Source organism: Hypanus sabinus, chromosome 1 (assembly GCF_030144855.1).
Source record: "Hypanus sabinus isolate sHypSab1 chromosome 1, sHypSab1.hap1, whole genome shotgun sequence".
In the NCBI taxonomy this organism is placed as follows: Eukaryota; Metazoa; Chordata; class Chondrichthyes; order Myliobatiformes; family Dasyatidae; genus Hypanus; species Hypanus sabinus.
In genome coordinates, this window is record NC_082706.1 from 187,483,874 (window position 1) to 187,509,537 (window position 25,664).

Genomic DNA, 25,664 nt, shown 5'->3' on the forward strand with positions numbered 1-25,664 from the left:
GGCAGGTGGTGTTCTGCATGTTCTGGTACTGGGACTGCTTCACGTCAGGTTATATTATCAACAATCTGGATGATGGAAGTGATGGCTTTATGGCTGCTTTTGCAACGATAGGTGGAGAGGCAGGTAGTGTTGAGGAAGCTGAGTGGCTGCAGAAGGACTGGAGTGAATTGCAATTATGGGCAAAGAAATGGCAGATGGAATATAGTGTAGGAAAATGTATGGCCATATACTTCGGCAGAAGGAATAAAGGCATAAACTATTTCCTAAACACAAAGAAAATTCAGAAAATCAGAAATGCAAAGGACTTGGAAGTCCTTGTGCAAGATTCCCTAAAGGTTGAGTCAGTGGTAAGGAAGGCAAATGCAATGTTAGTATTTGTTTCAAGAGGACTAAGATATAACTGCAAGGATGTAAATTTGAGGCTTTATAAGGCACTGGTGAGGCCTCACTTGGAGTATTGTGAGCAGTTTTGGGCCCCTTATCTAAGACAAATTGTGCTGGTGAAGGTGGCAGAGGCAGATACAATAGGGTTTTTTAAGAGACTCTTAGATAGTTACATGGAGCTTAGAAAAACAGAGAGCTGTGCGGCAGTGTCTGGGATTTCTCATTGTGGGCTGAAGGGCTTGTAATGTACTGTAGATTTCTATGCTTCCTGTGTTTTATGCTTGGAGCCGTTGTCTTGCTGGAAAACAGATCTTCTCCCAAGTCGCAGTTCTCTTTCAGACTGCATCAGGTTTTCCTCTAGGATTTCCCTGTATTTTGCTGCATTCATTTTACCCTCTACCTACACAAGCCTTCCAGGTCTGCTGCAGTGAAGCATCCTTTAGCATGATGTAGCCACCACCATGCTTCACGGTACGGATGGTGTGTTTTGGATGATGTGTAGTGTTTGGATTGTACCAGACATAGTGTTTAGTCTGATGGCCAAAAAGCTCAGTTTTGGTTTCATCAGACCATAGAACCTTCTTCCAGTTGACTTCAGAGTCTCCCACATGCCTTCTGGCAAACTCTAACTGAGATTTCATGAGAGTTTATTTTCAACAGTTGCTTGTTCTTTGCCACTCTCCCATAAAGCTGCAAATGGCGATGCACTCAGGCAACAGATGCACAGTCTCTCCCATCTCAGCCATTGAAGCTTGTAACTCCTCCAGAGTTGTCTTAGGTCTTTTGGTGGCCTCCTTTACTAGTCCCCTGCTTGCACGGTCACTCAGTTTTGAGGACGGCTTGCTCTAGGCAGATTTACAGCTGTGTCATATTCTTTCCAATTCTTGATCATTGACTTAACTGTTATCCAAAGGATAGTTATTGACTTGGAAATCTGCTTGTATCCATCTACTGACTTGTGCTTTTCACAAATCTTTTTGAGGAGTTGCTTGGAGTGTTCTTTTGTCTTCATGGTGTAGTTTTTGCCAGAATACTAACTCACCAGGAGGTGGATCTTCCAGATGCAGGTATATTTTTACTACAGTCCATGAAACAGCTTGACTACATACAGATCTCCTAAAACAGATCTCTATTTAACTAATTATGTGGCTTCTAAAACCAATTGTCAAAAAAGCCAAATTAAATCCACTGTGATTCAATGTTGTAAAACAATAAAACCTGAAAACTTACAAGCAGGGGAGGTGAATACTTTTTATAGGCACTGTATGCCAACAATTTTGATGATGGAATTAATGGCTTTATGGTCATGTTTGCGGACAATATGAAGATAGGTGTAGAAGCAAGTAATGTTGAGGAAGCAGCGAGTCGGTGGTAAGGAAGGCAAGTGCATTCATTTCAAGAGGACTAGAATAATAAAAAATTAATAATTCAGTAAACTTGATGGGCTGAATGGCCTAATTCTGCTCCTGTGTCTTAATGGTATTACTTTGAAGTGTTAACAACCCAGGAAAGTGAAAGCTAGCTGCTTCACTAATTTACGAGCATCTACTGCATTCCAGATATCTTGGGAATTGTTGACAGTTCATTCAAAATATGTTATTGAAAAGGAAAGGAGAAATCCAGTTATTTTCTGTTTAATATTTGGAAAAAGAATATCCTCATGTACGACACTTGGGAATGCTGAAGGTCTGACTTGGGAGACTTTAATTAATGTTGTCAAGTGAAATGTTTCTCTCTTGACTAACGTGCATAAAAATAACATTGCCCATTTGTTCAGCCTCATTCACCAAGATGCAGCTCTCAATTGACCATGGCTGTTAATTATGGAGAAACTTCTCAAAATCATTCAGAACCATAGCTCATCAACCTTGGAAAAATGCAGTGTGGTTTCTCATCAGCCAAAGAGTATTATTTCAAATTATTTACTTCCCTGCGTTGTGCAGCCTCAAGGAATTCAGTCAGACATGATAGACAAAACAAAAAATGCTGGAAAAACTCAGCAGGGCAAATAGAGAAACCAACTTGACTTTTCGGTCAGGATCCTTCTTCAGAAGCGGGAATAGTGTGAAGTTGCAGAGAGGCAGAGATGTAAAGAACAGGGGACTGTATCTACACACCAAACCTGTCAAGGTAACAATCAGCATTTGGAACAAAACGATGAAGAAATTTTTCATAAATATGACAAATCAAAAGAAAGTAATTAGATTTGGAGGTGGCTGTAATTATCAAAATTGTCTGCAGTACCAGACATTACAAGATAAGCAATTGCCATTAAGATAGATCACGAGGTTTTCTATAGAAACATATTTCAAATAATGGCAAATAATTTACTTGGCCAACCTTGAGCTTGTCAATCCAACAGGTTTGCAGAAATATCAAAAAGCCCTATTGAGTCATTCTCTTTGCCATCTTTAGGCTCTAGACAAAGCTCGGGTCCTTCAAAACAGGCTGAGGAAACTAAAATAGTAACCCATGATATTAGGCTTGTTATTTCAAAATCAGCAACCTCTGTGGATAGACTCGCATGAGCAGATGAGTCACTGACTTTGGAGTCTTTCAACATAATGAGAAGGCTGGAGAAGGAGCAGTATTGGAAGGAAAACCTTTGTGTTTTATCAGGCATAGGACCAGAGGTTATCTGTCCACTAAGTGTCTCTCAGAATAGTCATAGTCATAGAACACTACAGCACAGAACCAAGCCCTTCAGCCCATCTACTCTGTGCCAAACTATTAATCTGTCAAGTCCCACCAACCTGCACCCAGACCTTAGCCCTCCATACCCCTCCCATCCATGTACCTATCCAAATTTCTCTGAAATGTTGGAATCAACCTCACATTCAGCATTTGCACTGGCAGCTTGTTCCACACTCTCACCACTCTCACCCTTAACCCATGACCTGTAGTTGTCAACCTTAGTGGAAAAAGACTGCATACATTTACTCCCCATAATTTTGTATACTCTATCAAATCTCCCCTCAATCTTCTATGTTATAGGGAATAAAATCTTAACATATTCAAACTTACCCTGTAACTTAGGTCCTCAAGTCCAAGCAACGTCCCTGTAAATTTTGTTTGTATTCTTTCAATCTTACTTTCCTGTAGGTACGTAGGTGACCAAAACTGGACACAGTCCTCCATATTAAGCCTCACCAACATCTTATACATTTTCAATATAACATTCCAACTCCTGTATTCAGTACATTGATCTATGAAGACCAATGTGCCGAAAGCTTTCTTTGCTACCCTATCTACCTGTGACACCACTTTCAAGGAATTATGGACCTGTATTCTTGGATCCCTGTATTCTACTGCTCTCATTAGTGCCCTTCCACTCGCCATGTAAGACCTACCCTGGTTGGTCCTTCCAAAGACCATTGCCTCACACTTTTCTGTTTTAAATTTCATCTGCTGTTTATCAACCCGTTTTTCCAACCGGTCCAGATTACGCTGCAAGCCTTGATAGTCTTCTTTGCTGTCCACTACACTCCCTATCTTATTAGTCCCCTTCCACTCCAGGTACAAACCCTCCTTTCTGTCCAGGTCCCACATTACCTGGAGGAGAACCCAATAATCTAATAATCTGAAGCTTTCCCTCATACACCAACTCCTTAGCCATGTGTTAAACTGTACGTTCATCTTATTTCTAGACTGGCTAGCATGTGGCACAGGTAGCAATCCTGGGGTTCCTGTCCTTTAGCTTAGCACCTAACTCTCTGAAGTCACTTTGCAGGACCTTGTCATCACTCCTACCTATGTCATGGAGCACAACCTGACTATTCACTCTTCTACTTAAGAATGCTGTGGACTTGATCCAAGATGCCCCTGACCTTGACACCCAGGAAACAGCAAACCATCCAAGAATCAGTTTCTCATCCACAGAACCTCACTTTTGTTCCCCAGCCAACGAATTCCCTATCACTACTGCTCTCCTGTTCTTCCCAACATCCCCTCCTGAGCCACAGAGCTAAACTTAGTGCCAGAAACATGCTCACTATGGCTTCTTCCTGGTAGGTCAATGCCCCCCCCCCCACTGTATCCAAAGCGGTATACATTTTAATGATGGGAATGGACACAGGGATACTCTGGTTGCCTACTCCCTTCCCCTGTCCTGACAGTTACCCACATACCTGTGTCCTGCAACTTAGGAGTGACTACCTCCCTCTAGGTCCATCTGTCACCACCTCGTTCTCCCATATGAGCCGAAGGTCATCAAACTGCAGCTCCATTTCCTTAACATGGTCTCTAACGAAAGGCAGGTCAGTGCTTTTCATGTAGATGTAGTTATCAGGGAGACTGGACTTCCCCAAAGTTCCCAAATAAAGTTCTCATACAAGTAATGTATCACTATCTCTGGACCAATTACCTGCACACTAGCTATGTACTAACAGAGAAAAAATTACTGGAAACTTACTTAGCTGTGTCTGTGATTATCCACGCCTGTTTTTGCTGAGCCACTCTAACATTGTCCCACTCCAGTGATGGCCTTTCTGCTTACACTTCCTTTTTTGTAGGCTCAAGCAGTGACTCACTCCCAACTAGACTTGTTTTCAGGTGGCTCTCACACTGCAAGATGCTGCTCTCTTACTCAATACTTCAAACAGCAACCAATTCCAGGCGAAACTTGCTATTTCCACCCTGCAAGATGTCACTCTCTCTCACTTGCTACTTCTAACAGAAGGCCAATAGCAGGGATCACACTGGGGCTTTATGAAGATGACCATTTCTTAGGCTGGTGTGTTAGATCTGAGGTTAAATGCAGGAGCTATGGAGAATTAAATGACGGTGTATCATCCCATGCATATCTTCGTTTGTTAAGGAGCATTGCCCATTGAATATGCGTTAAGCTAGGGTCATGATTGAAACCTCAGCATCTTATTTTCCAGCACTGATAAACCACCATGCGGTAACCCTTTGATTAATGAGCAAAGCAATTCCTAAACTTCTCACTATGGGGCAGAAATTTCCTTATGAACCTTGAACACGTGGTCCAGCATATTATATTAGTGGTACTCTATCCTGAGACATTCAGTTCCAGAAGAACCAAGCAGCAGATACACTCATCCATATTCAGTGCTGGTGATTGATGACTAATTCTCCCAACCCTTCAAAATTGAATTTAGAAGCAGGGCTTTAGAAGTATAGTATGCATAACCTGTGACAGATTTTTATTTATCAAAGGCAAAAAGAAACTTGGGGCAAAGACTTTCTGAGTTAGTTCATAGATCAGCTATGACCTTACTGAGGAAAGAAACATGTTCAAAAATCAGAATTGTCTCTTTTGCTATTTTTTCTCAAATTTCAGTGCTGTAATGGGGCAGAAACCTGATATAAAAGATACACAGACTGGTTTGTGGAAATGATGACCACAGTTTAGGAAGGGAATAATACATCAAGGATGGAAACATTGGAGATGGATCAGTAGTTTGAGGCAAGTGTCAATAATATATTTCTTCTGGGCATAAATTACATACACTGTCTATTAATATTGAGATTATACTAAACCTTATAAAGATTAACCCAATACACATTTCCTGGCCAGTTTATGATGAAAATTATTTTAACATTTTTCAGTATATTCACTAGATTGAGGACATTCAGTGAAACAGAAGATGCCTGACCCAGCCAATGTACTTTGTAAAACCATAACACATAGGAGCAGAATCAGGCTATTTGGCCCATTGAGTCTGCTCTTCTATTTCATCATGGCTGATTTATTATCCCTCCCAACCCCATTCTCCTGACATCTGTTCATAAGCTGTGACACCCTGATTAATCAAGAGTTCAAGAATAGATCAACCTTTGCTTTAAGTTTACTCAATGACATGTCCTACATAGCTGTCCATGACAATGAATTCCACAGATTCACCACCATCTGGCAAAAAGTTTTTTTCCGCATCTACTCTATCTAGACCTTTCAATATTCGATTGGCTTCAATGAGATCCCCCGTTATTCTTCTAAACTCCAGTGAGTACAGGCCCACAGCTATCATATGCTCTTCATAAGTTACATAGAACATAGAAACATAGAAAACCTACACTACAATACAGGCCCTTCAGCCCACGATGCTGTGTCAAACATGTACTTACTTTAGAAATTACCTAAGGTTACCGATAGCCCTCTATTTTTCTAAGCTCCATGTACTTATCCAGGAGTCTCTTAAAAGACCCTATTGTATCTGCCTCCACCACCATCACCAGCAGACCATTCCACCACTCACAACCCTCTGTGTAAAAACACTTACCCTGACATCTCCTCTGTACCTACTTCCAAGCACCTTAAAACTGTGCCCTCTCATGTTAACCATTTCAGCACTGGGAAAAAGCCTCTGACTATCCACACGATCAATGCCTCTCATCATCTTATACGTCTCTATCAGGTCACCTCTCATCCTGCATCACTCCAAGGAGAAAAGGTCAAGTTCACTCAACCTATACTCATAGGGCATGCTCCCCAATCTAGGCAGCATTCTTGTAAATCTCCTCTGCACACTTTCAATAGTTTCCACATCCTTCCTATTGTAAGGTGACCAGACCTGAGTAATCCTAAGTGGAATCTGATCAGGGTCGTATAAAGCTGTAACATTACCTTTTGGCTCTTAAACTCAATCCCATGGTTGATGAAGGCCAATGCACTGTATGCCTTCTTAACCACACGGTCAACCTGCGCAGCAGCTTTGAGCGTTCTATGGACTCGGACCCCAAGATCCATCTAATCCTCCACACTGCCAAGAGTCTTATCATTAGTACTATATTCTGCCATCATATTTGACCTACCAAATGAACCACTTCACATTTATTTGGGTTGAACTCCACCTTCCACTTCTCAGCCCAGTTATGCATCCTATCGATGTCCTCTGTAACCTCTGACAGCCCTCCACACTATCTGCAACACCCCAATCTTTGTGTATTCAGCAAATTTACTAACCCATCCCTCCACTTCCTCATCCAGGTCAATTATAAAATCATGAAAAGAAGGGGTCCCAGAACAGATCCCTGAGGCACCCCACTGGTCACCGACCTCCATGCAGAATATCACTCGTCTACAAACACACTTTGCTTTCTGTGGGCAAGGCAGTTCTGGATCCACAAAGCAATGTTCCCTTGGATTCCATGGCTCCTTAATTTCTCAATAAGCCTTGCATGGGGTACCTTGTCAAATGCCATGTACACTACATCTACTGCTCTATCTTCATCACTGTGTTTAGTTACATCCTCAAGAAACTCAATCGGGCTCGTAAGGCACAATCTGCCTTTGACAAAGCCATGCTGACTATTCCTTATCATATTATGCCTTTCCAAATGTTCATAAATCCTGCTCTCAGGATCTTCTCCATCAGCTTACCAACCACTGGTCTATAATTTTGAATAAAGGAACAGCACCTGCAACCCTGCAATCCTCCGGAACCTCTCCCGTCCCCATTGATGATTCAAAAATCATTGCCAGATGCTCAGCAATTTCCTCCCTTGCCTCACACAGTAGCCTGGGGTACATCTCATCCAGGCCCGGTGACTTATCCAACTTGATGCTTTCCAAGAGCTCCAGCACATCCTCTTCCTTAATGTCTATATGCTCAAGCTTTTTGGTCTGCTGTAATTCATCGCTACAATCGCCAAGGTCCTTTTCTGTAGTGAATACTGAAGCAAAATACTCATTGAGTACCTCTGCTATCTCCTTCGGTTCCATACACACTTTTCCACTGACACACTTGACTGATCCTAGAATGCCTTGGTGTTTTCCTTAATCCTGCTCACCAAGACCTTCTAATGGCCCCTTCTGGCTCTCCGAATTTCTTTTTTAAGCTTCTTCCTGCTAACTCTATAATTTTCTAGATCTCTATCATTACCTAGTTTTTTGAACCTTTCATAAGTTTTCTTCTTGACTACATTTTAACAGCCTTTGTACACCACAGTTCCTGACCCTACCATCCTTTCCCTGTCTCATTGGAACGTTCCTATGCAGAATGTCCTGCAAATATCCCCTGAACATTTGCCATATTTCTTCCATACATTTCCATGAGAACATCTGTTCCCAATTTATGCTTCCAAGTTGCCTGCCTGATAGCCTTATATTTCCCTTACTCCAATTAAACGCTTTCCTCACTTGTCTGTTCCTATCCCTCTCCAATGCTATGGTAAAGGAGATAGTATTATGATCACTATCTCCAAACTGCTCTCCCACTGAGAGATCTGACACTTGACCAGGTTCATTTCCCAATACTAGATCAAGTATAGCCTCTCCTCTTGTAGACTTATGTACATATTGTGTCAGGAAACCTTCCTGAACACACCTAACAAACTCACTCCATCTAAACCTCTTGCTCTAGGAAGATGCCAATCAATACCGGGAAATCAAAAAAAAGTTAACCCCTTCATTCCAGAATCACTCTCGTGAATCTCCTCTGGACCCTCTCAATTGCAGCATGTTGTGTGAGTATTTTGAATAATACAAATGAAATAAGTTCAAGTTTATTGTCATTCAACCATACACATGTGTACCACCAAACAAGACAATGCACTACATATAACTCACACACATAACACATAATGTAATATTAGCACAAATAATAAGGTGCATATATGGCAAGTTAAAAAGTAAATAGTATAACACTACTGGCATTTAATCTGTGATGAGACCTGGGTGGCGGCAAGGAGTTCAGTAGCCTTACGGCCTGGAGGAAGAAGTTGTTTCCGATCCTATCAGTTCCTGTCCTAACGCTGTGGTACTTCCTGCCTGATGGTAGGGGGTCAAAGAGATTGTACGATGGACGGGAAAGATCACTGAAAATACTCAGAGCCCTGCGTACGCGGCACTCCTGATTTGGGGTGGCACAGTAGCATAGCACTTTGCAGTATAGATGAATGGGGTTGAATTCACGCTGTTGCCTGTAAGGAGTTTGTGCGTTCTCCCTGTGTCTGCGCAGGTTTCCTCTGGGTGCTCTTGTTTCCTCCCACAGTCCAAAGACGTGCCAGTTGCTAGGCTAATTGGTCATTGTAAAATTGTCCTGAGATTAGGCTAGCGTTAAAAACGTCGGGGATTTGCTGCACAGCATGCTTTGATGGGCCAGAAGGGCCTACTCCTGAACCTCAATAAATAAATAAACAAATATATGAATATCTCTAATGAGTTGAAGAGACACCCCAATGATCCTCTCAGCAGTTCTCATAATCCTTTGTAGGGACTTGCTGTCAAATGCTTTGCAATTCCCCTACCAGACAACGACAGAGCTGGTCAATACACACTTGGTGGTGCTTCTGCAAAAATTGGTTAAATTGGGAGGGGGTGCAAAGCCTCAATCACCTCAATCTCATTAAGAAGTGGAAACATTAGTGTGCTTTCTTGACCACAGAGGTGAAGTTGAGGGGCCAGTTGAAATCATCCGCTATGTGCACGCCCAGAAACTTGGTACTGCTAAGTTTCTCCATGGAGGAGCGGTGTATATGCATTGAGGAGTGGTCAGCCTGCACCTTACTAAGGTCCACAATCATCTCTTTGGTCTTGTCCACATTGAGACTCAAGTAGTTGTGCTCACACCATTCTACCATCTGCTTGTCATCTTCTGAAGGCGTTGTTGGTGAGGCCAAGCACTGTTGTGTCAACAGCGAACTTTATGATAGCTTTTGAACTGGACCTAGCTAAGCAGTTATGCATCAGCAACGTGAACAGCTGTGGGCTTAGGCAAACTGCCCTGGGGCGCACCAGTGCTCCGCATGATGGCGCTTAGAGATATTTCTGCCAACAGGGACCGACTGTTGCCTTTCTGTCAAGATGTTCAGGATCCAGTTAGAGGGAGAGGTGTTGAGACCCAATGAGGACAGTTTACCAACCAGATTCCGAGGGAAGATCATATTGACTGCTGAGATGAAGACAATAAACAATATCCTGGCTAATGTGCTACCATTTTCCAGGTTGGACAGGACAGAGTGGAAAGCAGAGACTGTGGCATTGTCAGGGGACCAATTTGAGTGATAAGCCAACTGGAAAGTATCCAAAGTAGCAGGAAATACAGATGATCTCAGTTCTGTTATCTAATATGGGCATCTGAAGTGAAATCAAAAATAAGATGCATGGTTTGCAATCTGTTTAGAAGTACAAGAGCCAACAGCGGACTTACTATTTGATGATTACTGGGGTATTGGCTGCAGCTGTCCCTCTAATTCCACATTAAACAGTAAATTTGTTTCTTAACAGCCTGACGTATAGCGAAAGAAACTGATTACTGCCATTTCTTTTAAAAACAGATTTGTGCATTATTATGCATTCCACAACCTTGGACCAACCAAAAGTGCCCAACAACCTATTCAGTTTATTTATTCTTTGTAAGATCTGGACTTCACCAACACTCACCCACTCCTGGAGAAGGTGGTGGTGAGCTGCCTCGGAATAAGAATCAAGTTTATTATCACTAACTTATGCCAGGATATTAGATTTTTTTGTGGCAGCAGTATAGTGCAAGACATTAAAAACAATAATGTACAATAAATATTGTGAAAGCTGAAAAGTGAGAAAGCGTTCATGAGTTCACCAGCCATTCAGAAATCTCCTGATGGAAGGGTACAGGAGCTTGAAGACTCAGACTTGGTGTTCTTAAAATAATCAGTGTAGGTTTTCAGGCTCCTGCAGCCAGTCTCCGATGGTAGCGATGAGAAGAGGGCATGTCCCAGACGCTGAGGTCCTTAATAATGGATATCACCTTCTTGAGACACCACCATTTGAAGATGTCTTCAGTGGAGGTGTCGTGAGTCCACAACACTGCAGCCTCTTTCAATCTTGCACATTGGAACTTCAACACCAGGCAGCGATGCAACCAGGCATTATGCTCTCCACTGTACAAATGCCTTGCTCTGCAATTCTTCTAGTGATTATCATGGCTCTGAAATTTAAACAGTCCATTAGGTGTCATCTTACATTAATGCTGCTTCTTCCTTAAATTGATGGAGCTGTTATATGGTTACAAAAAGTTGCATTTATCACAAAACACTTCTGTAAAGTCCTCTTGGTTTATACAAGTAACCATTTGTGTTGTACAAGGTAAACACAGTCACTTGTGGCGTTAATAAAATTATTGCTCTGTGATGGTATTGAGTTTGCTGATTGCAAAGTTCTAAACTTAAACAAAGACCTTAAGCCCTGTCTGATATAGATATCTATGGGTACCCTCACTAAAGGGAGGTTATACTGTAACCAACTACTCTTCAAGAGCTATTTCACTCCCCAGTTTATCCTCCATGGTGAGTTCAGCTGCCAAAACACACTATTTGAGTGATGGGTCCCCCTCCCCAACCAGCAAGAAAGAGATGCTTCCAGACACCAAAGTAGTTTAATCACAGTTCATTTATTTTTAGTGACATACATTTAAATCCAGGCAAAATTCTTAAAACACATTTAAAGATCATAGCTTTTCTGTCTTTAAAAGACTTCCAAATTACAAATGATATTTAAAAGACAAAGGATTTCCAAAATGCACAGGTACAATTCCCATAAGCTGAAAAACATATCAAGTTGCAAAGGGTGGAGTTGTCCATCACAGAAGTCAAAGACAGAAGAATGGACTCTAGTTATCCCACCTTTCTGTCATTCTCCTTATTGTTTCTTGATCGTTTCTCACAAGCCTGACTACTCTAACATTTATGTATTTTTTGCAAATTGGGTGACTTCACACACGTTTTTTTCATATAACTTTTTATACAAATTATATAAAAGTTTTAGGAGACAAGAGTTCCCAGATAACTATAATTAATGCTGTGAAGCTCTGCTTATACAAACCTTCCAACTATCAATGAATCAGTTAGTTCATTTGCTAAGTGGTAGTATCCATCTGGCCTGCAAGATTCCTTGAATTAAATAACTTAGCCAGTGTCATCTGGTTCAAAACAGGCCAATTAATATAAGCCATTGTCTTACACTGCATCTCCTGAGCTGTGACCTTCATGCTGTGGGCCAGCAGTCCATGTTATATAGTCAGTGTTTGCAAAGCTGTCCTTTTAACCTTCAGTCTAATTAATGCTTGTCATTTACATTAAGAACTGAAGACTGGCTCCCGTTTATGACAAGAAGTTGAACAAAGTATGTGGGTTGGAAGTTTAACTGACTCAAAAAGAACTCTTTGACTTCTATAGTGCCATCTGCCATGTTAGAAAGCTCAGTACCCAAACATGCCAACAGTTGAATAATTTTGAATTCAGAGATGATTAAATGCCCAGATTCAGGGCAATGTATGTTCTACAGAGCTTAATGAAGCTGGGGGAGTATCCAGAGAGAGGGAGGAGCAGCACTCAGGAAGGATGGGAAACAAGGCTGAAAATTTCAAATGCAAGGGATTATGCAGATGCTGGAGATCGGGAGTAACCCACATAACATTCTGGAGGAAGTTATCAGGTCAGCCAGCATCTGTGGAAAGAAATAAAGAGTCAACTTTTCGAGCCGAGACAGTTCATCAGTTCTGTTGGCTTTTTAGAGCAGCCTATGGTTGATCCCACTGGGAAAAAGTTGTGTAATGAATCAGATTTGATTAGGGAGCTTCAGGTAAAGGAACTGCTAGGAAGCAGTCATATTAAAATGATCAAATTCATCTGTACTTTGCATCAGTTTTCAACGTGGAAGACACCAACAGTATGCCAGAAATTCAAGAGTGTCGGGGGGGCCAGGGTAAGTGTAGTTGCTATTACTAAGAATAAGGTGCTTGGGAAGCTGAAAGGACTGAAGGTAGATAAGCCACCTGGACTAGATGGACTACACCCTAAAGAGATTGTGGTTGCTGTAGTGCTCTTTCAAGAATCACGAGAATCTACAATGATTCCAGAAGGAATGGAAAATTGCAAATGTCACATCACTCTTTCAGAATGGATGGAAGCAAAAGACAGGAAATTATAGACCAGTGGTTGGGAAAATGTTGGAGTCGATTATTAAGGATGAGATTTCAGGGTACTTGGGGACACAAGATAAAATAGGCTAGAGTCAGTATGGCTTCTTTAATGAATTCACTGGATGTTGTTTACTTGGATTTTCAGGTGTCACACATGAGGGTACTAAACAAGATAAGATTCCATGTATTACAAGAAAGATACAAGCATGGATAGAAGATCGGAAGCCAACATTTTATTTGCCTTCCATACCACTGACTCAACCTAAAATTTAGCCTTTAGTAATTCTGCATGAGAACTCCCAAGTGCATTTACTTCTCTATTCTCTGAACTTTCTCCTTGAAAAGACTCCCTTTATTCTCACTCTTTGCTTGTTGCCTGTCAGCCAATCTGCCAATCTAAAGTCTCCACAGTGTCTTCAGCTCCTTCTTTCTGATCCTTGGGGTGCAGTGCATGTGGTCCAAGTATGAATTCACAGCTTACCTGACAATAATGTTTTAGTATTATGGAATAGAAACAAGCACCTTAAAGCTTTGTAAAAATAACAATTATGTCTCTATAAAACTTCCCATACTCATTATCAACATGCATTTTTTGTGTTGGTCTTATATGAGATGGTGAATAGGCAGCAGCTGGATAAAGGAAGTAGAAAGTCAGTCAGGAATTTCAGATTTCTGAGTGCACAGAGAGACCATTCACACTACCTCACTGTGTTTTTATTCTCTTTTTGTCCTTCTTATTTCATTTTTTTTTAATTCAGTGATTCCAGTTACCTGGGAAACATTGTCACCAGTACACTTTGTCTCAATTAAGCAGCTGCCCCAATTTGCCGAAGTTTCAGGGAAATAGTTAAAAAGATATAAAAAAGTTAAGTTACTGTTTAACTGAGTAATAAATTACGTATTTAAATAAAATTCAGAACAAATTAGAACACCACCAATACCACTACAGTATTATAAAACTGTGTATTAGTTCCTCATAGTTAGTAACAGAGGAATTCATCCAGTGTACACTGCCCTGTTCTTTCATTTGACTATAAATAAACAAAATCATTGTAGACACCTTGTGCAGATAATTGACTGTCTTCATACAATTCTATCAATTATTGCATCATCCAAATATTCATTTTGATTGTAACATTCAAGATGAATATGTTCAAGTGTTACGTACCCCGTAACTGGGTCACTTACTAGTGTTATGTATCCCGTAACTGGATAACTTACCAGCAAAGATAGAGAGGTCTGTTGTCACTATTTTCAAACGTTTTTATTTATAAAGGGACACAAAAGTAGGGTTAATACATACATACAGATAGTGCACATCATCAACATTCAATCTAAAGCGCGGGTATAGTAATAATCATCATTAAGAAGTGAGCTCTGCTGGTGTCTCGGGGTTAATAGATTGTCCATTGGAAATATAAAAGTCACTGTGAAAGTCTGCAGGCCTCAGCCCTTTGAAAATCGCTGGGTTTTGCGTGGGGCGACTGAGAGAGAGAGATTGGGGGGAGAAGAGAAAAAACTTGCCGAGTCTTGATGAAGCTTCCGTGAAATCGGGGGAGCGTTGGTTCCCTCTCCCCGATGTTAGTTAAAAACGGTTTTCTGTGATTCCAGCCACAAATTCCAATCCTGGAATCTAACGCACGTGGCTTCCTTCAGAATGGCTTCCCGCTGCTGCGGGAACACTCTCGTGTCTTCTGGGTGCGCCTGAGGGGCTGTCCCCCTGAGACTCACAGGGTCACAGGTGTCAATCAGGTTGGGATGATGCAATCTCTCTCTCAACCAGCCCACCTTGCCCGAGGGCTTTTCACCTGGTCTCCATGAGACAATAGTTGCTGGCATCTTATTCTGTATCCCTGGTGGGACGTGCAATTTTTCACGTTTCTCTCTCTCTCTCACTTCCTGGGTCTACTGACCCCCCCCCCCCCCTCAACGGGTGCTCTTGCGATTCTCACAAAGGAGGGGGCTGGGATCATAACACCTCCCCTCTTAAAAAAATGTTTTACCAGCGGTTAAAACGGAGTGGTCCACAGTCTTACAGGAGTTTTGGATCTAACACAATACACAAGTTTTTCTTTTCACAAAATACTACCGTTATACATTCAAGTCAGTATCTAAATAGTTAATGATTACAGTGTCCCTTTCTTTCATATCTTAACATTGCGAACCGTACATCACACTTCAATTCAATAACCACTTATTTAATTTTTTTTTCTAAGCAACAAAACTAAGGAGGTGTGACCTTAGCTTAGGTGCATTTACAAAAGTTTACGCGAATACTAATCGTTTCAGTTGTTTAACTTAACCGGCAGGTTTCCAAAGGGCTGTCTTTATTATTCACAGGCTTTGGCTCAAACCTGTTCAACCTGCCTGGCTGTCTAACAATGGCATCTCCATTAACCGTTGCCTCTTTTCCGGCGAGCCCCCCCGTGGGGAACTTGAGTAGTTTTGCGTGGTGAACTCCCGCCCGCCCCGCTCATCGGGGTTATTTTAGCAACACCATGCCCCAGACTTAGACCATTTCCACCCAACTCTTTGATTTTACCCAGGTGGCTGGCCTTTTTATCAGTACCCTTCAGGCTATTGGTGTTTGATTCGAACTCTTCGCTCAAGTAGCCTGTCGAAGGCAGCCTTTTCACACCCCATCCTGGCGTAACAATAGAGTGGGGGGCCCCGCTATTCCCCAGCTCACTCTGTGAGCGATCTGCCAGGTTTAAGATTTCTTCCTTCGATTTGGAAACTACAGGCTTTTCGTTTCCTTCGCCAACAATCCTCACCCCCCCCCCATTCTTAAATTCTGCATTAACTTTGAACACTCCTTCGAGTACAGACGCCGGGGAGCTCACACTTTCCCCGGTTACCAAGGTTAACCCTTTTCCCACTGAACCGAGTCCATCTGACCCACAAGGACGGCCGCCCCGCTCCACTGAATCAGATACCTCAGACCTCTTCTGAGCTCTGTTACCAGGTTCAGCACCTCGTGCATCCCCATCTCGGACACACTCAAACGGGACATTGGCCTCTTCCAGGCTTTCAACACCCGTACCTTTTTCAAATTCTAACTTCCCCCGATCCTCCCAGTTACTCTCTGGGCAGCTCCCACCCGGGGAAGGCGCAACCCTGCGAGCTGAAACAACCTCCTCGGCCCTTTCAGCAGACCCCTTCGAGGCAAGGGTATCCTTTCCATCTAGGACTGCCCTCCTCTCGTTATCGGTAACACCTTTAGAACTCTCAAGTTCTTCGAACAATTCTGCCAAACCAGACAGATCATCCATGTCCAACTCTGGACCTTTTAACAGCTTTATCTGTTTCTCATCTTTATTTCCTACCTTTAGGACCTTTCTGTTCGCTAAAGGCAGATCTATCTCCTCTCCCTTACCCCCTTTCACTTTACTACTCTTCGTCTTACCACCCTCGAAACCCTCATGGCACAGGGTCGGCAAAGACGTCTCGGCCAAATCAAAACTGGCCAGATTTAAACTGCTCTCATTCACAGCTCTCTCTCTCGACAGGCTGCGAGTGACCGCGCCAGCGAGATGGTCCTTGGGCGCTCGGGGCAGGGCCACCACACTCTCTGGTCGGCAGGTCGGCAGCATGGCTGACCAAACCTTACCCCCTGCTAAGTCATTTCCCAGCAGGATGTCCACGTCATCTCTCGGGAATTCTGAGGGCACCCCTATTTCAACTGATCCATACACCAGCTCACAATCCAGAATGACCTTATATAAGGGCACCATTCCTATCCATTTATTTATTCCTTCCACCTTTACCATGCCCGTTTCCCGACCAAATTCTAGTACCTTACGGCTAACCGGGGATAATTCAGAGCCCGTATCCCTCCAGATTCATACGGAAACTGGTGTGTCTCCCTCTGACACAGACACGGTTCTGTGTGACAGACAACTCTCAGAGCCTTCTCGTACTCTGTCTACCCTCGGCTCTCTGGTCGATTTGCTGATTACCACGGCACACCCGATAGGGACTGCGGCTTTCCCTCTTCCTATCTCCTTCCTCGGAGCAAAGCATCGAGATGCAATGTGCCCCTCCTTTCCACAATTAAAACAGGTCAAACCCGGAGCCCTCTGGCCGTCTTGCTTTTCCCCTCTCTCTCTCTCTCTCTCAGCCGCTTCCAGCTCTTTTAACTTAATTTCACTTTCCAACTTCAATTTCTCCACCTCTACCTGAACCGTCCCACTTGATGGTACCTTTTCAGGGATATCTCCCAATACCTCAGCTTCAAACACCTTCTTCCCAATGTAATACTGAGTTAAGGCCCTTTGTACCTCCCGCTTTTTCATGGACGACCTCACTTCTGTGAGGTTCAACCCCTTCACCAAATTTAACAAGTCTGATTTTGTGGCCGCCTCTAGCGCCCCCACCGTCGGGTTTTCCATAAATTCACACACGTCCATCTTTGCTGGTTTCCCGTCTGGCTACCTGCGTAACCAGATTCAAGTTTTTGATTTACAAGCCCGATTCACTGGCCTCCCAATTTGGTGTCAAATCCCGAGACGAGAACCCCAACTGTTACGTATCCCGTAACTGGATAACTTACCAGCAAAGATAGAGAGGTCTGTTGAAGTCTGTTGTCACTATTTTCAAACATTTTTATTTATAAAGGGTCACAAAAGTGGGGTTAATACATACATTCAGATAGTGCACATCGTCAACATTCAATCTAAAGCGTGGGTATAGTAATAATCATCATTAAGAAGTGAGCTCTGCTGGTGTCTAGGGGTTAATAGATTGTCCGTTGGAAATATAAAAGTCACTGTGAAAGTCTGCAGGCCTCAGCCCTTTGAAAATCGCTGGGTTTTGCGTGGGGCGACCGAGAGAGAGAGATTGGGGGGAGAAGAGAAAAAACTTGCCGAGTCTTGATGAATCTTCCGTGAAATCGGGGGAGCGTTGGTTCCCTCTCCCCGATGTTAGTTAAAAACGGTTTTCTGTGATTCCAGCCACAAATTCCAATCCCGGAATCTAACGCACATGGCTTCCTTCAGAATGGCTTCCCGCTGCTGCGGGATCACTCTCTCGTGTCTTCTGGGTGCGTCTGAGGGGCTGTCCCCCTGAGACTCTCCTTTATACTTCCTCACGGGGTCGCAGGTGTCAATCAGGTTGGGATGATGCAATCTCTCTCTCAACCAGCCCACCTTGCCTGAGGGCTTTTCACGTGGTCTCCATGAGACAATAGTTGCTGGCATCTTATTCTTATTTCACGTTTCTCTCTCTCTCACTTCCTGGGTCTACTGACCCCCCCCCCCCCAACGGATGCTCTTGCGATTCTCACAAAGGAGGGGGCTGGGATCATAACACCAGCAAAGATAGGTCCGTTGAAGTCTGATGGTACTATTTTTAACGATATTTATTGATAAAAATACACAAAAATAATATCAATGCAAACATACATATAATATACGTCGTCAATACTAAATCTAAAAGCACAGGTATAATAATAATCAATAAGAAATAGCTCCGTTGTTGTCTAGGGGATAATGTATTGTCCAATGGAAATATAAAAGTCACTCAAGCTCATTCAAGCTGCAGGTTTTGGTTGGAGAGAGAGACGGATTAAAACTTGCCCATTCCTTTTATGATGTCGATCCTTCGAGAGTTGTTGGGGCTGATTTATCCTTTGTTGTTAGCTAAAGCCGTGCTTCCGTGGCAAGACCCACCAATTCTGAGGCAAATGGAAAAGGACACACGTGGGCTGTTTCCACCGGCTTTCGCTATTACGCTGTTACAGGAGTTCTAGCGTTTCTTCTGGTGCGTCTGAGGGGCTGTTCCCCAGACCCTCTGTTATCCTGACTCACGGGGTCTCAGATGTCAATCAGGGTGGAATGATGCCATCCCCTAACCAGCCCACGTTGCCTGAGGGCTTCCATGAAGTACAGTATTCAATACACAATTCTGTCTCCGAGAGACAATGACCTGTTCTGTGGCTTTGTATCGCTGGGGCCAGGACATTCCAAATGTCTCTCTCTCATTTCCTGGGTCTCCTGACCTGACTTAATAGCGATCTTGCGATTCTCAAAAATGAGGGGGGGGGGGGGGGCACAGGCATAACAGCCCCTTTCTTCAACGCGTTTTTTACCATCGGAAAAAAACGAAGTAATACAGAGTCTTACAGGATTTTAGAATCTAACACCATACAAAAGTTTTTTTCTACAGGGTAATACAGTTATACATTCAATTCAGTGTCTAGATGGTTACCGATTACATTGTCACTTCCTTTAATATCTTAACATCTTGTACCTTACTAAAGTCTTGTAGCATCAGACTCCAATTTAATAACCACATATTTTTAGGTCTTATTTTTCTTTAGCTAACAAAAACTAAAGAGTTGTGATCTTAGCTTACGGGTATACTACAAAAGTTCATGCAAATACTAATCTTTATGTTGCTTTCAAACTTCACAGGCAGGCTTCCATGGGGGTTGTCTTTGTTATTCACATGCTTCGTCGAAATCCCGTAAAACTGGCTTCTGCCATTTAAAAATGGTGTCCCATAAACCCTCGCCTCTTTTCCGGTTAATTCCCACGTGGGGAGCTTGGGCACCCTGGCGAAATAGGTTTTTGTCCGCTCCTTCCATAGGAGTTATTTTATCAACAATGTGTTCCAAACTTAGACCATTTCCCGAATTTCCACCCAATTCTTTAATTTTACGCAAGTTGCTAGTTTTCTCTTCAGGACCCTTCAGGCTATTAGTTTTCAGTTCGAACTCTTTGTTCAAACAGCATTTCAAATTCTGCCTTTTCACACCACACTCTGGAATAACAATAGCGTGTGGGGCCCCCGTTACCTTCCAACTCAACCTGTAAGTGATTCACAGGCTTTGTGGCACCACCTCATTGTCTCTGTAGCCTGATTGCTGCTTTTGATATCAGTCCAGCCTTTAAATTTTCTTCTTTCAATTTGGGAACTACATATTTCCCTTCTCCTTCAATAATAATATTCATCTCCCCACTAACTTTTAACACACCTTCGAGCACAAACACCTGGGAACTCTCACTTTCCACTATTACCAAGGTTAACCCTTTCTTCACTGCACCAAGTCTATCTGACCCACAAGGACTGCATTCCTTTTCAACTGAATCAAGTACCTCAGACTTTTTCTGAGCTCCATTACTAGGTTCAGTACCACGTGCATCCACATCTTGGACACACTCAAATGGAACATTTGCCTCTTTCAGGCTTTCAATACCCGTACCCGGTCCAAATTCTGAATTCCCCTGATTCTCCCAGCTACTCTCTGGGCAACTCCCTTCCGGAGTAAACTCAACCCTGCGGGCCGAAACAACCTCATCTGCCAACCCAGCAGACTTCTTCAAGGTAAGGGCACCCTTTTCATCTAGGACTGCCCTCATTTCATTATTGGGAACACCTTTAGAATTTTCAACTTGTTCAAACAGTTCTGCCAAACCAGGCAGATCATCCATGTCCAACTCTGGACCTTTTAACAGCTCTATCTGTTTCTCATCTTTATTTTGTGCCTCTAGAACTTTTCTCCTCGCTAAGGGCAGGTCTACCTCCTCTCCCTTACTCTCTTTCACTTTACTACTCTTCGTTTTACCACCCTCTAAACCCTCGTGGTACAGGGTCGGTAAAAACGTCTCGGCCAAATCAATACAGGCCGGATTTAAACTGCTGTCGTTCTCAGCTGCCTTTCTCGACATGCTGCGAGTGACCGCGCATGCGGGATAGATCTTGGAATCTAGAGGCAGGACCGTAACGCTCACCGGCCGGCTTGTCAGCATCATTGCTGACCAAACCTTACCACCGGCTAAATCGTTACCAAGAAGGACGTCCGCGTCAGTTCTCGGAAATTCTGATCGCACCCCTATTTCAACTGGTCCAGATACCAGCTCACAATCCATAATGACCTTATGCAGGGGCACCATTTCCGTCCCTTTTCCTATTCCTTTCACAGCTACCATTCCCGTCTTGTGACCAAAATCCAGTACCTTACTGCTAATCAATGATAGTTCAGCCCCCGTGTCTCTCCAGATCCGTACTGGAACTGGTATGTCTCCTTCCCTCACAGACACAGTTCTGTTTGACATACAAGTCTCAGATCCTTCTCGTACTCTGTCTACCCAGGGCTCGCTTGTCAATTTACTGATTACCATGGCACATCCGATAGGGACTGCTGCTTTCTCTTTTCCTGTCTCTTTCCTCGGAGCAAAGCACCTAGATGCAATATGCCCCCCCCTTCCACAATTAAAACAGGTCAAGCCCGGAAATCTCTGGCCATCTGGCCTTTCCCCCTCAACCTTACCACTAGCTCCCGGCGGGACCTCTGCCTCAGCCGGCGGGCTTTCTCTATCGTTCCCACGGTCTCTCTGGGAACTTTTGTTCAAGGAAAACTTTGTCTTGTGGGTTAGGGCATATTCATCTACGAACCTAGCAAATTCTGAAATGGACTTATTCGGCTTCTCATTAAAATACATCTGGATATCCTCCGAAACACAGTCTTTAAATTCCTCAATCAGAATTAACTCCCTGAAACACCAAAAATCCTCTTCCACTATTTCTGCGGTACACCAACGGTCCAAGAGCACACCCTTCTCATAGGCAAACTCGGTATACGTCTGATCCCATCCTTTCTTTAAATTTCTGACCTTTTGTCTATACGCTTCAGGTACTAACTCATAACTCCAGAGAATGGCCGCCTTTACTTTGTCATAACTCTCCTCCTCTTCCTCCTCCATGGCCAACGCCGTATATGCTCGTTGTGCCTTCCCTTTTAACACACTTTGTAACAGTGACACCCACTGATCTCTGGGCCACTCACTGCCACCTTCTCAAAAAGCAAGAAATAACTATCAACATCCGTCTCCTCAAACGGAGGTACTAACCTCAACTCCCGACTAACATTAAACCGCTCCTCTCAGTCTGACCCTTGATCTCTTCACTCTTGCCTTAACTTCTCCATCTCCAAGTCATGTTTCTTCTGTTTCTCTGCCTCCCTCTCCTTCTCGGCTCTTTCCTTTTCTTTCTCAACTCTCTCTTTCTCCTTCTCAGCTGCTTCCAGCTGTTTTAACTGAATTTCATGCTCTCTTTGTTTCTCAGCCCTGTCCTGCTCCCTTTTCACCTCTAACGCCTTTAGCTGGAGCTCATGCTCCCTTTGTTTGTTGGCTCTTTCTTTCTCCTTCTCAGCTGCTTCCAGCTGCTTTAACTTAATTGCATGTTCCAACCTTAATTTCTCCAACTCTAACTGAGCCATCCCACTAGCTGGTACCTTTTCAGGGATATTTTCCAATACCTCAGCTGCAAACACATTCTTCCCAATATAATACTGAGTTATTGCCCTTAGCACCTCTCGCTTTTTCATGGACAACCTCACCTCTGTGAGGTTTAACCCCTTCGCCAAATTTATCAAGTCTGATTTAGTGGCCGCCTCTAGCGCCTCTAGAGTCGGGTTTTCTATAAATTCATCCACGACCATCTTTGCTGGTTTCCCATCTGGCTACCTGCATAACCAGATCCAAGTTTGGATTTACAAGCCCGATTCACTGGCCTCCCAATTTGGTGTCAAATCTCAAGACGAGAACCCCAATTGTTACGTACCCCGTTACTGGGTCACTTACCAGCAAAGATAGAGAGGTCCGTTGAAGTCTGATGGTACTATTTTTAAAGGTATTTATTGATAAAAATACACAGAAATAATATCAATGCAAACATACATATAATATACATCATCAATACTAAATCTAAAAGCGCAGGTATAATAATAATCAATAAGAAATAGCTCTATCGTTGTCTAGGGGATAATGTATTGTCTGATGGAAATATAAAAGTCACTCAAGTTCATTCAAGCTGCAGCTTTTGGTTGGAGAGAGAGACGGATTAAAACTTGCCCATTCCTTTTATGATGTCAATCCTTCGAGAGTCGTTGGGGCTGATTTATCCTTTTGTTGTTAGCTAAAGCTGTTCTTCTGTGGCAAGACCCACCAATTCCGAGGCACATGGAAAAGGACGCACGTGGGCTTTTCCACCGGCTTTCGCTATTACACTGTTACAGGAGTTCTAGCATTTCTTCTGGTGCGTCTGAGGGGCTGTTCCCCAGACCCTCTTTTATCCCCACTCACGGGGTCTCAGATGTCAATCAGGGTGGAATGATGCCATCCCCTAACCAGCCCACATTGCCTGAGGGCTTCCATGAAGTGCAGTATTCAATACACAATTCCGTCTCCAAGAGACAATGACCTGTTCTGTGGCTTGTATCGCTGGGGCCAGGACATTCCAAATGTCTCTCATTTCCTGGGTCTCCTGACCTGACTTAATAGTGATCTTGCGATTCTCAAAAAGGAACGGGGGAGGCACAGGCATAACACAAGATTGTAACATTCAAGTTCTTCATAGATCCTAACTTGTTGAAGTAGTGAAATTGTTTCGTTTTCACTCCCAGCCATTTCTGGCATCTCCAGACCTGAATGTTTGAAACCACAGAGAGGAAAATAGTTCTGAATTATATTATTGCCTATTGCTTGCCAACTAGCAGTCACAAAAATCATGCAACTGGTGCTATTTAAAAATTGTTTGTTCTAAGCTTGGAATAGTGTCTGAATTAAGCAGCATAGTGTCCCAAATAAATGAAGGGAATCCCTTCTATTCTTTTTGATTAGTTTTTGTTCCTTAAGATTTGTCCCAAATGATCGGCTGCCTCGATTAACTGATAACACAATTAAATGAATTCTCTGTATATATTTCTTATTTATAACTTTTATTATATACATGTATTGCAATGTACTAATTGCAATACATGTATATATGTACAATATATGTATACATATGCACATGTATATATGCTACAAAACAACAAAGTTTATGACATATGCCATTGATATTAAACTTAGTTCTGAGCAAAATGCTGGAATAATAAAATAGGAAGTGATGATGTTCTGAATGAGAAGATCAGAATCAGAATCAGGTTTATTGTCACTGACACTTGTCATGATATTCAAAGTTCAAAGTAGATTTATTACCAAAGGACGTATATAACACCATACACTATCCAGAGATTCATTTTCTAGTGGCTATTCACTGTAGATACAAAGAAACACAGTAGAATCAATGAAAAACTACACACAAAGACAGACAAATAACCAATGTGCAAAGGAAGATGAACTGAGCAAATACAAAAAATAATAAATATTGAGAACATGAGTTGCAGAGCCTTTGAAGGTGAATCATTCGGTTCTGGAATCACTTCGTTGTGGAGGTGAGTGAAATTATCCATGATGGTTCAGCAGTCTGATGGTTGAAAGTTATTAACTATTCCTGGACCTGGTGGTGTGGGACTTAAGGCACCTGTACCTCCTTCCCAAGGCAGCGGTGAGAAGAGTGCATGGCTTGGATGGTGAGGGCCTTTGATGATGGATGCCACTATGTTCCTTGGTAAATATGCTCAGTGATGGGGAGGGTTTTCATGCGATTAACTGATATTTTTTGTTTTGTGGCAGTAGTACAGGGCAAGCACATCAGAATCAGGATTAGGATTAATATCACTGGCATATGTAGTAAAATTTGTTGTTATGCAGCAATACATAATAAAACTGTAAATTACAGTAACAAATATATATAATATATAAAGTTAAATAAGTAGTGCAAAAAGTGTAGTGACTTAGTGTTTATTGTCCATTAAGAAATCTGATGGCAAGAGGGAAGAAGCTGTTTTTGAAATGTTGAGTGTGGGTCTTCAGGCTCCTGTACCTCCTCCCTCCTGGTAACAATGAGAAAAGGGCATGTCCCAGATGGTGAGCGTTCTTAGTGATAGATGCCCTTTCTTGAGGCACCACCCTTTGAAGATTCCTCAATGGTGGAAAGGTTTGGGCCCGTGATGGAACTGGTTGAGTCTACAAATCTCTGAAGCCTCTACAGATTGGCGTCTCCATAGCAGATGGTGAGATGGTGATGCAGCCAATTGGAATGATCCCCCTAGTACATCTGTAGAAATTCACCTTTGATGACATGACAAATCTCCTCAATTTCTAATGAAGCATAGCTGCTGGAGTCCCGTCTTCATAACTGGATCAATATGGTGGGATATTCAATAGCAATAGCGCAGTGGTTGGTGGAGCAAAAGTAGTGAATCATTGTGATGGAGAAGTACAAAATGAGAAATTGAATAGTAATCTGTAACTTTAAAAATGCCAAAGATCGCAGCAGGTCAGTCGACGACCGTGCAGAGAAACACAAACATGAGGAAATCTGCAGATTCTGGAAATCACACACAGAATTCTGGAGGAACTCAGCAGGCCTGTCAGCATCAGTGGAATAGAGGAAACGTTTGGGCCGACACCCTTCATCAGGACTGAAGGGTTTACTTTTTTTTACTCCTTTCCATAGATGCTTCCTGGCCTGCTGAGTTCCTCCAGCATCTTGTGAGTGTGTTGCTATCTATGAAGTGAAAGTGTTCAC

The 25,664-nt window shown here is 42.8% G+C and overlaps 2 protein-coding genes across 2 annotated transcripts in view; both read left to right on the plus strand.

Moving 5' to 3' along the window:
* Positions 1–25,664, plus strand: part of LOC132401321 (uncharacterized) — an 89,164-nt gene that overhangs the window by 53,193 nt on the left and 10,307 nt on the right. The gene's annotated exons all lie outside the window — the stretch shown is intronic.
* pkia (cAMP-dependent protein kinase inhibitor alpha) overlaps positions 5,696–25,664 on the plus strand; it is a 59,018-nt gene continuing 39,049 nt past the window's right edge. The window contains exons 1-2 of the mRNA XM_059983477.1: positions 5,696–5,816; positions 8,713–8,811. The gene's annotated coding sequence lies outside the window, so the exon portion shown is untranslated. The remainder of the gene's footprint in view (positions 5,817–8,712; positions 8,812–25,664) is intronic.